Consider the following 15,028-nt stretch of genomic DNA (forward strand, 5'->3'; position numbering starts at 1 on the left):
GGGAGAGGGAGAGGGAGAGGGAGAGGGAGAGGGAGGACATGGATCTCTACTTGCATATTTGCTTACCTGTCTTGCTGGCTTGGTTGCTTCCTTGCTTGTTCTCACCTTGCTGGCTTGCTCTCAGCTAGCTTATTCCTCTTTCACAGTGTTCTAGATCCCCTGCCTAGGAAATGTCATCACCTACAAAGATGGTGGTTCTTCCTATGTAAATGACTAATCAAGGCCATCTCCTGGTGATTTGCCAGTAGGTCAATCTGATCTAGATAATTCCTCATTAAAACATTCTTTCTTGGTAATTATTAGTAATGTTGATAGCTAAAGTCATTAACCCAACCACAAACTAGAATGGCATATATGTAACAGAGAAACACCATTGTGATGTGAACAAGAGACTTCCAGAAAAGATGGGGTTGTGACATTTTCTATAAGTAATTAACAATGTTCACATAGATAGCTCAGAGTTATAAGAGCCACTGGCAATTCAAAGAAGTTAGCTTTTCTCTTATATCTTTTTTTCCCAAAATTTACTTTCTTTGAACATTTCATACACTTATACAACTTACTATGACTGTACAATCCCTTCTTTCCACTGCCCATTCCTTCACATTCCTACAGTATGTCATCCTCACAGCTTCATGTCATGTGTCTTCTCAGTATTTCTTCTTTTAAAATATACCACTTTATCCAACTGCTTTGTCCATGTGTACCTGGATTGCAGGCAAGGCACAAGAACATGAGCAGCCAACCACTGGCCATACCACATACTCCAATAGTGGAGTAGATCCTCCACTAGTGATGGCCCATCCAATCACTTCCCTGCCTATGATGGGATATTGACTGGCTTTATCAGACACACGGCTGATGTGAATCTATGAGCACAACAGTCTGGGCATGTCCAAAATATAACTATTACTTCCTGGTGTGTGTAATAAATAAATTATTTGCAAAGTTCTAAGAAAACAGGATCTTCATGTTAGTCCAAGTCCAGAAATATCTACATATAAATTTGTATGTTTTTTTAAACAATTATTGTGCTGCCTTAGCTAATTTCTGAATTCGGCAAAATAGAGACTATGACATTTCATGAGTTTATTCTGAAAACAAAGGCAGTTTTATTCTGAAAACAAAGGCAGTCTTTCTAAAAGAAAATAAAGAAAACAAAATTTTAGTGATAGGCAGAGTGAAAATCTAATGACAAAGCAAAGCATAGCTGTTACTGTCATCAGGAACCACATATTTTTACTTTGCATATTTTCATACATACAAAGTATTTTCTTGTTCATTATATCTTGCATATTTGAAATATATATCTAAGTACTAAAACTCAAGGCTTTAGAATGTTATCCATAAAATCTTTGTGTATATTTGTGTGGTAGCATCATCTGTGGCCATGTTCTTTTTTTCCCTCTGTAAAGAGTATCTACTGAAGACAAACATATGTTTGTTACTTCTTGTAGTCTCTCAATATAACTTAATGTGAAAGTAAATATTCACAATTAATTTGCTTAAATAAAAGGAGTCAGAGGCAGCAACTAAGTTTTATTCTTCTGAACTATATACATACTATGTACATTGAACTATCCCCTAAAATAAAAAGATTTCTCTGAACCCACTCCTGACATTTGAATCAAGCTGCAATGTATATGTTTGTAACTCAATATCCAGTTGTGAAAAATGTGTTATTATCTCATTCACTTTCCTTCATTATTTTATACAAATGGATGAAAAACTGATGCTCCTGAGACTGTTGAGAAGTAGCATAGGTAACACAAATTAAATACAATTAAGGAAAAATAGAGACTATTAGGTTCTCCTAGTCTTTCACCTCTATTAGGTTACCTGCTGGCCTTCAGACCCATCAGTGATGTGTTCAATTATGAGTAAAATTAATAAATCCCGAGTTGGAAAAAAAAGGCTGGAAATATACCCTTTCATGACTTAAAAAATGAACTGTCATTAGCAATTTTGTAATTGGATTTAAGCAATTTGGGAACAGAACACATAATGGAATCTGCTCTGTTATCTAGCTTATGAATTTGTCAAAATATGGAAGTCAGGAATCAACTAATATTTTTCTCTGTCTTGTGAAATAATACTTTGAGCTTACATACCTTTAAGTTGTATCTTGAGTCTGTAAAGAACACACCTGTACATTTTCTCTGTTACCTTAATCATTAGCTTTATCAGTTACATAAAGGAATTCTTAGAATAGTTAAATAGTATTAATGAACCAATAGGGAACTGTTTAGCTTTTGTCTTATCTATCTTTCATTTTTTATTACATTTACTTATTTAATTGAGGGTGTGTGCAAGAGAGTGTGTGCAAGAGAAAGAACACCTTGCAAGAGTCACTACTCTCTTTCTGCCAGGTGGGGTCTGAAAATAAATTAACACATATAAAACAACAGAACGCCTACCTAAATTACCTTTAGACTGAGTGCATAGGTCAATGGAAGAGAACACAAACAGCCCCGAGTTCAATTCTTAGCATATGCTCTTTTCCCAAATGTATAGAATATCTGATTTTCTTAACACAGATAGATGCTTATTGTTTAGAACGTTGTTCATTCACTCACTTGCTCAGACAGAGGGTTGGGTACCAATTAACACCATGGGTTCAACTTCACTTCAGAATCCCCCCACGTGGAGTTCCAACATCCTTTCTTGTTTGCATCTGAAAAGCTGTCTCCTTGATCCTTGTGTACTTTAATATTTTCTTTATCAAAACACTTAAAAACATTTAAAACTGGTAAGTGTTTTTTTTAAATCTCCATCCTATGTTCAATAAAAAAAGATACCCATTATTGTCACTATGTAGCCATTGTGAGCTTTACTTCATTATGGAAACACCCAAATCATTTTGTCCATTACACTGCACAACATGTCAGGAGTTTGGATGAATTTGCTGAGCAGTTGTAAAGTATATAGAAAGGTTTGCACCATCATATTAGCAAATTAGAAATGTTTAATATTAACATGACTTGTAAGATTGTCATATTAATTTAAATAAATGCATTGTGCAATTCATTTTTAAAGACTGAGAAAACACAGGTCATTTGGATATAAAATTACAATTGAGTGAGGGAGCATAAAAAAGACTGGGCTCTGCTGTGTGTTTTTGCATCTTCTCTAAGCCACTTTCAGCTCTGTTCCCAAGGGACCATCCAGATGCACACAGCTACTTCCTTTTGCTATTTTAAAGCAATTAAATTAATTTGTAGAAAATAACACTGTCTTCTGCTCTCACTGTACAAGATTAGATTCTCCCTGTATTTTCTAGGTTATCACTGTAGAGTGTGTTTATCATTTTGAAATTTAGTGTCAAGAACTATAATCTTTCTTTGCTTCCATATAAAAACATAAATAGATAGATAATTTTCACAAACTTGCATTTACTTTGGAAGTTTGCTATACATAATTCCTGTCAATTTATTATAATTTAGGATAGGAAATCAATAGAATTCAGTAGTGTTTTCTTTATCTAGATATCTCCAAATTTGAATTTTTGTATCTTTAATCCCACTTAGTATTCAACAGGGAGAACAAATTGAAATGCAGACACTATATACTGGGATACAGAATTAAAGTTATATGATTATAATAGTATTTTGTATGTTATATGTCATACTACAAAGTTTATACATTTATTATGAACACTGAGTGAGCATTACATTAAGAACTATCTTATGGTGGGCCTGTAGATTACCTGGAAATGCATATATAAAATGTGTGTGTGTAAGTGTGTGTGTGTGTAAGTTGGCTGGATTTAAAATTCAAAAGTGTTTATAGAAATCATGGAAAGATGGTTCAATGTATACGAAGACCTGAGTTCAGATCTCAGGATTTACATGCAAAACTATCATGGGCAAATACTTATCTGTCATTCCAGCCTTGGGTGTACAAGCAAGGACAGAGTGAAAACTGAAGCTTGTTTGTAACCAACCTACCTCAGTGACAGCCCCTATGTCAAGAGAAGAGGTAGAGAGGAGTCCAGCATGACACATAATGTTCCCTCCTAGCCAATAAGCACACAGGAATGAGCCAGTATCATAGACACAGTTGCCACACTCACACACCCTGAAACTTAAAAAAAAATGGTGTGTGGAAGAGGGAAAGAAAATGTAAGGAGATATTCAGTTGTAAAATAGGAGGAAATATTTTGAGTAAGTTGAAAATATTTAGTCTGCAGTGAGGAGCCAGAATAGTCTACTGCTTGGAGGCATGGTGGAGAGCTTTAGGAGAATATTGATGTGACAGCTGCTGCAGTTCATTTAAAAGCATTATGTCTGTTTCTTAGGATGCTGGCAATGGATAGTTTGGCTAAGATCAAACTAATATTTCTTACAGATAAAAGGGGGGTTGTCTTTGAGTTTCCTAGATTGTGTATGCTAGCATATCAGTTTTGTTTATTGTCTGCAACATCCAAGATAGGAAAACACTTTTGTATCTAAGGAGACAGTATCTGATGCTCCTCTGGAAAGACTATATGACTGGGAAATAAGGGAATTGAATTGAGTTTCTACTCTGCCTTTATGAAATGGTGAGATTTACATAACATCTTTTCTCTGATGTCACTATTATTCTTGTGACATCACTGGCAGTTTTTGCCTATAGTCTTCTAGGAGATTGCACAGTCTTTTATCCATTCCAGTTAATATAAAGCCTAAAAATACTAAAGTGCTCATAGAATTTTAAAGGATAGTTTTGCTCAAAAAGTAAGGTATGAGTAAAATCTTGTGCGGCTATTACTAATAAGAGAATAGAATTCAAATGATCTTTAAGACTAATGTTCCCCTTCACACTTTTAGAGAGAAAAAAAAGACTTTTTATTAAGAAAATTTATAATGGTTTAATTACAGACATTCAGCAGGTATCATTCAAGAGATTGGGAGACTATAATATTTTAAGACTCCTAATAATATTTAAAATCAAACACGAATCCATATAACTGTTACTGTTTTACATATACATTAGCTAGTAAATGATATATAAACTGACATTATTTTGTAAAAGTACATAACACAGTGTTTATAGTGGAGAGTGCTTATGTGGGAGGTGGGGACATTCTTGTGCAAGCAGGAGGTTTGGGACGAGTTATGGGGTATGGCACAGTCAAAAGGTGGACAGGAGGCTGGGAATAAAATCTGGAGTGTAAAACAATACATACATACATACATACATACATACATACATATATACATACATAAATGGAAAAAATGTGCTCAGAAAACACTTATTGCTAGTTCTTCAAAATATGCAATCCTCAACAGATTAGTAGCTTTGCTTTCAACAGACTGTAGAAGTATCCAGGATGACCTGACACTCTGTATAATCTAAAAAAGTCTGCATTTCACACTTGTTAGAGAGTGATAGAATGGCATAGTTGATATTGCCCTCTGACTATCACATGCACAAATGCATAGAGACAGGGCAAACATATATATCATGACACCAAACTCTGCCTGCAGTGTCACCCTGAAGGTTACAAGATATGACAAATGTGACCTAGCCTAAACTTCCTGCAGGTTAATTGGTGATAATCAGATCTCCATTTTATCAATTTATTGTCAGAGTCTCTGTATCTTGGGAAATCCCCTCTATTCGTCATATGTTAATTTCCTTATATATACAATAATCTTGTGGGAATAATTACTCCTGAAACCAACCACATCTTTCATATTCTATTCTTCATGTCTTTCTGAAAACTATCATAGTCATCTTAAAAATACAAAAACAAAACAAAACTTGTATGTGGATGTTTCTAGTACCCTAGTTTGTGAGAAGGGTTAGAAAACCCTGTAGAGCAGTGACATTTAGAATCTAATCTTACCAATTTGGATTTTTTTTTTTTTTTTTTACTGTTTTTTCTAAGGATTCCCTAAGCTAACTCTATCTTCAGGAAACCCTGAAGTCACAAGTGACAGAAATTTACTCAGGTCTTGAGAGCAGTGTTAGCCAGCTGAAATCCTTGCTAGAAGAGAAAGGGCTCACAAATTTCTATACCCAGCTGAAAGCTATTTACAATTGATGACTTCTTGGACAGAGAAGTCACATGACAGGCTCTATTAGATGCTCCAACACCCATGCACATACAGGAAACATTTAATGGACTCAGTAAGTAATAAAAAAAAGTGAACACATGAAATTAGAAAGGAAAGGTGGTCGTGAAATGGGAAAGGGATTGGAGAGGAAAGAAAGGACAAGGGATTTATTCAAAATATGCATATGTATGAAAATATCAAACCATATAAAATTTAAAAATCCATTCATAATTGTCCATTCTATAATGAAGTCCTGTCACTTTTTGCTTTTTGCTTACTGCTTTGGCTTAGTACTTGGATGCTGATACCAGAACATACACAGCCTCTATAGTGGGACCTGCTTCTCTTAGTATTAAGCTTCTCCTACTTGCTTCTCAATGTCTACAAAGATATTCCCCAACTAGGTTAAATCTCAGTCTTCCAATGTGGAAATTGTCATTTACATGAAATTATATGAAGAGTCTGGTAAGTTATCACCTCCCTTTAAAATATTCTTCAAATAGAACTTCTGGTTTAAAAAAATATATCATCTCAGACCAAAGTCATCTTATCTACAATTGGAAAGGAATTTGTTATATTCATTCAGACCTCTGACTTATCATGGTGTTCAGCACTTGAAAAATGTACTCTCTATTGGGATGACTTAATGTTAGGTCCTATGGTGGTACATGTTAAGACACCATGTATTTTTGACTATTTTCACTGTGGTGGGTACATTTACTCTTCTTGCCGGGAATAATGTTGTATGTCTATAAATGGATTGATAAACAAAACATGTAGTCTTTAATCAAGGATTTTGTGATTTAGTAATAAAAACAGGCATATACAAAACTTAGCCATCTAAGAAGCATAATTTATAACAAGCATATCACTAAATGTTGACAAAATTAGTGTGCAAACACACAGTAGCTGTAGCAAAGCATAATGAGTCATATTAAAGTCCTCAGTTCTATAGAAATAACCAGCTATGCTCTCCAGAAGTAGGCAGGAATTGTTTCAAATGTATGGAATATACTTCAGAAAAAGAGGTTCACTAGTTTAAATTAATTGCGTTTGTACCTATTGGTACTATTAAGATAGCTTAGAAAACCATGTTATAGCCACCATGGCCCAAAATTCAGTTCTTTCACATTTTCTTTAAGAACTAAAGACATCAAAGGAAATACTTACAAAACAAAAATACAGTCAGGGCGACTGACAGAGGGTTTTTATTAAGTCTTTTGTTAATTATCAGGAAGTTATAAAATTATTTATTTATGTTTACCATTTAAATGCAGTTTACTGATATAAAATACAAAAACTCATAGTCATTTATAGTATAATGTGAATTTTATATGTGAATGTAATATTAATAAGAGAATGAGCATATATATTCTTTTTTAATATTTTTTATTACATATTTTCCTCAATTACATTTCCAATGCTATCCCAAAAGTCCCCCATACCCTCCCCCCCACTTCCCTACCCACCCATTCCCACTTTTTGGCCCTGGCGTTCCCCTGTACTGGGGCATATAATGTTTGCGTGTCCAATGGGTCTCTCTTTCCAGTGATGGCTGACTAGGCCATCTTTTGATACATATGCAGCTAGAGTCAAGAGCTCCGGGATACTGGTTAGTTCATAATGTTGTTGCACGTACAGGGTTGCAGATCTCTTTAGCTCCTTGGATACTTTCTCTAGCTCCTCCATTGGGGACCCTGTGATCCATCCAATAGCTGACTGTGAGCATCCACTTATGTGTTTGCTAGGCCCTAGCTGATCTAGCCTTTGTTCTTGATGTTTGCTAATTTAGAATTTTACATTTGAATTTATGGTCAGGTAGTCAAGCCTTCCAGTATTCTAGCTGGAGATACTGACAGTACCAAGCCCCAACAAAGATGACATGGGAGATTCCTCATCTTAAATGTATGGTCTAAAGAGTAAGCACTCCACATTGGAATTTTAGAGAACTAAGGGAAAGCACAGCTCAGAGGCCTAACTAAAGGGTAGGTTGCCCGTTGTTCCATGTTGTTACACAAAGTTCCAAACCACAAAGACATTCGGGTTGATCTTGTTATTAATCAATAACCTGATTACCTGGCATTATTAAAGGAAATATTACCAAGTCTGTAAGTATATTTGCCAATATAATTATGGGATAGATTGATAGGTATGATCCAACAGACTCACGTGTTTTAATGCTTGGCCATAAGGAGAGGCACTGTTAGTAGGTGTGGAATTGTTAGAGTATATGTAGCTGTGACAGGGGAAGTTTATCATTGTAGAGGGAGGCTTTGAGTTCTCCTATGCTCCAGGTAGGCCTAGTGTAGTAGTCTCCTTCTGCTGCTTGTGGATCAAGATGAAGAACTCTCAGCTACTTCTCCAGAACTATTTCTGCCCACATGCTACCATATTCACTACCTTGATGATAATGGACTAATCTCTCAAAGGTGTATCAACCACAGTAAAATATTTTCCTTATTAAGAATTTCTATCATCATGGTGTCTCTTCATAGCAGTAGAAACCCTAAGACAAATAGCTTTTAAATTTTTCTGGTACCAAAAATCAAATATATGCAGTGAACCTGAATTGTCAGCTTTGGCCCTTTGGTTTATACTTTAAAAGTAATGGGTAGTATTATCTAACACTGAATAATGTTCATGACTGTGAAGATCTGATTAAGCCTTCTTGCCAAATCAACTTACAAAAGAACAAAACCTTACTTTCCAATTGCTACTCGAGCAAGTGGGAAAATAACCCTTTTAGGACTGAATAAAACTATATTCCTCCAACTCATAGATGAATAGGTCTGTGATAAAGTACAATTTTTCTAAGAAAATAAACTTCAACAAATGGAAAATTGGGGTTAGTGTGTATGAATTGCAAATAATAGGCACTTAAGCATTGAATCTACCAAAAAAGGCAATTGGGAAAGATGAAGGACATTCCAACAAGAAACTAGAAGTCTGGCAAAGGTGAGCATTAAGCTGCTGGCAGTTTTATTGCATGGTGATTGGAAGTATAATGGCAAGCTGATTTCAGTACTATAAAATGGAAGAGGCTAAGAGGGCAAGATATATCCTGGCTCACAGTCTATACAGAAGCTATGTATTGGTCATGGTCTGATGCATGACCTCTTGGAAATAAAGCAAAAAACAAAATAAAATACCCACAACTGAATGATCAAAATACTCACACACATATTATAAATGATCTACTCAACCCAGAACACAGAAAACCTAAAAATGTTTATCCTGACACAGTTATTAATGAAACCATGATGCTCAGAACAGTTCTCATTGTTACATAGATCATTTGGATATGCAGCCAATGTTCATTTTATACCTACTATACTACAAGCAAAGATTGCATCAGAAACAACACAAAGAAAACAAGTAAGATGACTTTCTTCATATTCAATAAACAGAATGTATTTAAACTAAGATTATTTATAATACAAACTATTATAGACTGATGTATTTTTAAATTTTATTTAGTCTTTTTTTACAGTCTAGATTTTATCCCCCACCCTCTGACTGTTCCACATTCCACATCTCCCACACACTCCCACTCTCCACTACCACCCTCCAACCCCACTCTGTCTCCAAGAGGATGTTCCACCCCCCCTACTACAGCATCTAGACTGCTCCTCTGAAAACACCATAGCCTGAAGGAATCCCAGGAGGTCCACTGCACACAGGACAACTGACACCACAGCCTGAAGGCACCTCAGGAGTTCTGCGGGCACACAGGGCAATTGATCACCACCTTGTTTGCTTCCCTGAAGACAGCACAGCCTGAAGGCATCCCAGGAGTTCCTCTGCACAAAAGGCAACTGGCAAACTGACCCTAGAGTCTGAAGACCTTCCAGAAAATCTGCTGCACACAGGGAAATAGAAACCACATTCCAAAGGCCTCCCTGGAAAACATACACACATGGCAACACTTGACTGCTCCTCTGAAGGCAGAACAGTCTGAAGGCCTACCAGGAAATCTGCTGCAGCCAGAGGAACAAATCAGCAACTTCTCTGCTCTTCTGAAGACCCCACAGTCAGAAGGCACCACAGAAGGTCTGCTAAAGCCAGAGCCACAGGCCTACAGGAGACCTGAATCAACCCAGGGACAAAAGAGGCAGGCTCCAGACAGTGACACCCAGCCCAGAAAATACCAGTGATAACCAGATGACAAGAAGCAAATGCAAGATCATAAGCAACAGAAGCCAATACAATTTGGCATCATCAGAACCCAGTTCTCCCACCACAGCAAGCCCTGAACATACCAACACACCTGAAAAATCCTATTTCATGAAGATAATAAAGTTCTCTAAGGAGAATATAAATAACTCGCGGAAAGAAATACTACAGGAAAACACAGGTAAACATGTAGAAGACTTTAAAGAGGAAAAACATTTCTTAAAAAAATACAGGAAAACACAATCAAACAGCTGAAGGAATTGAATAAATTTGTTCAAGACCTAAAATTTGAAGTAAAAACAATTTAAAAAAAAACACAAATGAAGGCAACCCTGAAAATGGAAAACCCAAGAAAGAGGTCAGGAATTACAGATGTAAGCATCACTAGCAGAATACAAGAGATAGAAGAGAGAATCTCAGATGTAGAAGATACCATAGAAGAGATTTGCACAACTGTCAAAGAAAATTCAAAACAGAAGAAACTCCTAACCCAAAATGTCCACGAAATTGAGGACACAATAAAAGGACATAGTCTAAGAATAATTGGAATAGAGGAGAGCCAAGATTCTCACCTCAAAAGAGCTGAAAATGTCTTCAACAAAATCATAGAAGGAAATTTCCTCAACCTAAAGAAAGAGACAGCCATAAATGTACAAGAAGCCTATAGAACACCAAATAAATGGGACCAGAAAAGAAAATCATCTTGTCACAATAATAATCAAGACACTAAATGCTCAGAACAAAGAAGGAATATTAAAATTGCAAGGGAAAAGGGCCAAGTCAGTTATAAAAGCAGACCTATAGGAATTACACAAGACTACAGTGATAAGAAAAGCAAGAGGTGGAGGGACTAGAGAGATGGCTCATTAATTAAAGCCCTGACCACTCTACCAGAGGACCTGAGTTCAGTTCCCTGAACCCCACTGAAGCTCACAAGTATCTGTAACTCCAGTCCTAGAAGGTCCAGTGCCTTCTTCTGGTCACCACAGGCACCAGGCACCAGGCATACAAGTAATAATGTAATAATGTAATGTTCATACAAGCAAAATACCAATACACAAAAATGAGTTTGTTAAAAAAAAATAGGGAAGGGCTGAAGGAGCTGAAGTGGATAACAACCGCATAGAAAGAACAATAATATCAACTAACCCAATCCCTCAGAACTCCCAGAGACTAAACCACCAACCAAAGACTATATATTGATGGGTCCATGGCTCCTGCCACATATGTAGCAGAGGACTGCCTCATCTGGCATCAACAGGAGGGATGAGACACTTTGTCCTGTGAAGGCTTGTTGCTCCAGCAAGGAAGGTGAGACAGGAGTGGGTGGGTGGGTTGGGGAGTACCCTCTTAGAGGCAAAGGGAAAGGAGGATGGGATTGGGGGATTGTGGAGGGGAAACCTGGAAGGGTGACAACATTTGAAATGTAAATAAATAAAATAATCATTTTTTAAAGAAGATATACACACACACACACACACAAAAAAAGACTTCTCAACAGAAACATTAAAATCCAGAAGACCCTGGTCAGAGGTCATGCAGACTCTAAGGGAACACAAGTGCCAGCCTAAGCTACTATACCCAACAAAACTCTTAATCAGCATAGATGGAGAAACCAAAATATTCCAGGACAAAACCAAATTTAAAAAGTATCTATTTACCAATCCATGCTTACAGAGGATTCTAGAGGGAAAAGTCCAACACATGAAGGGTAACTGTACCAAAGACAAACAAGATATTAATCATCTCTCTCACACACACACACACACACACACACACACACACAAAACAAAAACAAAAGAAGAAAACCAAATGCATATAATGCCACCTGCAAAAACAAACATAACAGGAACTAACAATCTGTCTTTAATATCTCTCAACATTATTGGACTCAACACACCTATACAAAGACATAAGCTGACAGACTAGATATGTAAATAGGATCATGCATTTTGCTGCATACAAGAAATACACTTCAGTAACAAAGGCAGATACTACCTCAAAGTAAAAGGCTAGAAAAAGGTCTTCCAAGCAAATGATCCCAAGAAACAAGGTGGAGTTGCCATCCTAATATCCAATATCATAGACTTTCAACCAAAAGTTATCAAGCAAGATGAGAAAGAACAATTCTTATTCATCAAAGGAAAAAATCCACCAAGAGAAAGTCTCAGTTCTGAACATCTATGCTCCAAATGCAAAGCAACCACGTTCATTAAAAAAAAAAAAAAAAAAAAAAACTTTACTAAAGTTCAAAAAGCACATTGAACACCACACTATAATAGTGGGAGAATTCAACACCCTACTTTCACTAATGGACAGGCCATTGAAACAGAAAATAAACAGATACAGTAAAACTAGTAGATATTATGAACCAGGTGGATTTAATAGGTATCTACAGAACATTTCACCCTAAAACAAAAGAATGCACATTCTTCTCAGCACCTCATGGTACCTTCTCCAAAATTGACCANATAATTGGTCACAAAGCAGGCCTCATCTGATACAAGAAGATTGAAATTATTTCATACATCCTATCAGATCATCATGAACTAAGGCTGGCCTTCAATAACAACAAAAACAACAGAAAACTCACATACATGTGGAAACTGAACAGTTCTCTTCTCAGTGATAACTTGGTCAGGGAAGAAATAAAGAAAGAAATTAAAGACACTTTAGAATTGAATGAAAATGAAGGCATAACGTACTCAAACTTATGGAGCACAATGAAACAGTGCTAAGAGGAAAATTCATAGCACTATGTGTCCTGGTAAATAAATTGGAGAGATCTTACACTACCAAAAGCATACATGAGCATTCTAAAACAAACAGAAGCAGATACATCCAAGATGAGTAGAAGGCAGGAAATAGTTAAACTCAAGGCAGAAATCAACTAATGATACAAAGAATCAACAAAACCAAAAGCTGGTTCTTTGAGAGAATCAACAAGATAGATAAGCCTTTTGTCAAAGTAACTAAAGGGCCCAGAGGCAGTATCCAAATTAACAAAATCAGAATTGAAAAGGAAGACATAACAGCAGAAAAGGAGCAAATTCAAAAAATCACCAGATCCTACTACAAGAGCTGTATTCAACAAAACTGGAAAATCTACATGAAATGGATGATTTTCTAATCAGATACAACATAACAAAGTTAAATCAAGAGCAGGTAAACTATCTAAACTGGCCCATATCCCCTAAGGAATAGAAGTCTTTAAAATCCTTGCAACCAAAAAAAAAAAAACAACAACCAAACAAACAAATATTCAAAGAAGCTCTGATACCAACATTCCTGAAACTATTCCATAAAATCAAAACAGAAGGAACACTACCTAATTCATTCTGTGAAGCTACAATTATTCGGATAGCTAAACCACACAATGAAGCAACTAAAAAGAGAACTTCAGACCAATTTTGCTTGGGAATATCAAATCAAAAATACTCAATAAAATTCTTGCAAACTGAATCCAAGACTGATGCTTGGTCAGAAACACTCAAGTGTTTGCAATTTTCAAAGGTTCTACCTAATATTATCTTGTAACCTTTGTTTGAATTGTGGTACCCTTTTAGGCAAATGTTTTTTTGCTGTATGAAAGTTGTAGTTTTCCTAACCAGCATTTTTCTTCTTTCTTGATTTAAAGGTAACCTCACTCTTTATGATTCTGCTTAGACCCATTGAGTACCTCCAAATCAACTACTGTTCTATGATGTTTAGGGTGTAGCAACAGTCACAAGGATATATGACAAAGAATGAATAGCACCCCTGTTTGTAGAAAAAAGTTGTCTATAAAGACTCTTTGCGATATTATGGGTTCATCTCATTCTTTCTTTCTTCTGGCTGTATGAAGTAAATTTTTTCTACTCTATTAGGCTGTTCCTTTCACCCTTATTTAACCTCTTCTTTCAGATATCCCCTATGCTATCCTTGTGGTTAACACATCCTCTAGAGTTGAATATACATGAGGTTATGGGGTGCCTGACATGGGCTGCTAGAACTTCTACAAGAGCAGTGTGCACACTTAACTATGAAGCCATTCTCCATCACCTCCTTCAAATCTTTATATGCTTTTGTGACCATTTCAAAAAGTAAAAAGAATGCATTACAGAACTTTCATGACGAAGAAATAAAAAAGGTTTTGAGGGGATAAAGATGAGTAATTTGATTAAGAATATGCTATTTGTGCACATTGCTGCATGATACAATGCTCCAGTAAAAATATTGGTGGATGTATTAATTAATACATGAAAACAGAAGTTGTTATTTTTTTTTAAATTTCTCTTGTGAATGAATTGGTTGTTGGATAGCTAAAGGCTAGATTGTAATGGAAGACTTCTGTGTTGAGGGAATTTATATTCTACAGGGTCCAAATGGGAGTGCCCTAGTTTAGAGCTGGGCAAGAAATCTGTAAATGTACAACCCATTAGTCACTAGCACAGAATCACATACATTAGCTAGGTTGACTATTGAACTGTCTGTCCGTCGTTAGAAACACAGATTTCCAAAGATTCTTCACCTGTCTTTGAGTGAAATTAATGGTGTGAGCTAAGATGTGAAGAGAAGGGAGTACTAGAAAATGTTCATGAAATGTAATTTTGAGGCTATCTCTCTAGTACCTAGTAAATTGTCCTTTCCAAAAGAGAAGAATCCATGTCTCACCCAGTGGGAACCATTTGCCTTCTCTCAAGGCTAACATTCTTAATATGAAAAAGTAACCTTTTCTCATTGCTCTCTTATGTCGTAACTTTAACCTCATGAAAAGCCTTTGCTCACAAAGCCAACTGTTTCCTTTCTGAAGTGGATTGACAGAACAGATAGGG

The sequence above is a fragment of the Mus caroli genome, chromosome 7, assembly GCF_900094665.2.
Source record: "Mus caroli chromosome 7, CAROLI_EIJ_v1.1, whole genome shotgun sequence".
In the NCBI taxonomy this organism is placed as follows: domain Eukaryota; kingdom Metazoa; phylum Chordata; class Mammalia; order Rodentia; family Muridae; genus Mus; species Mus caroli.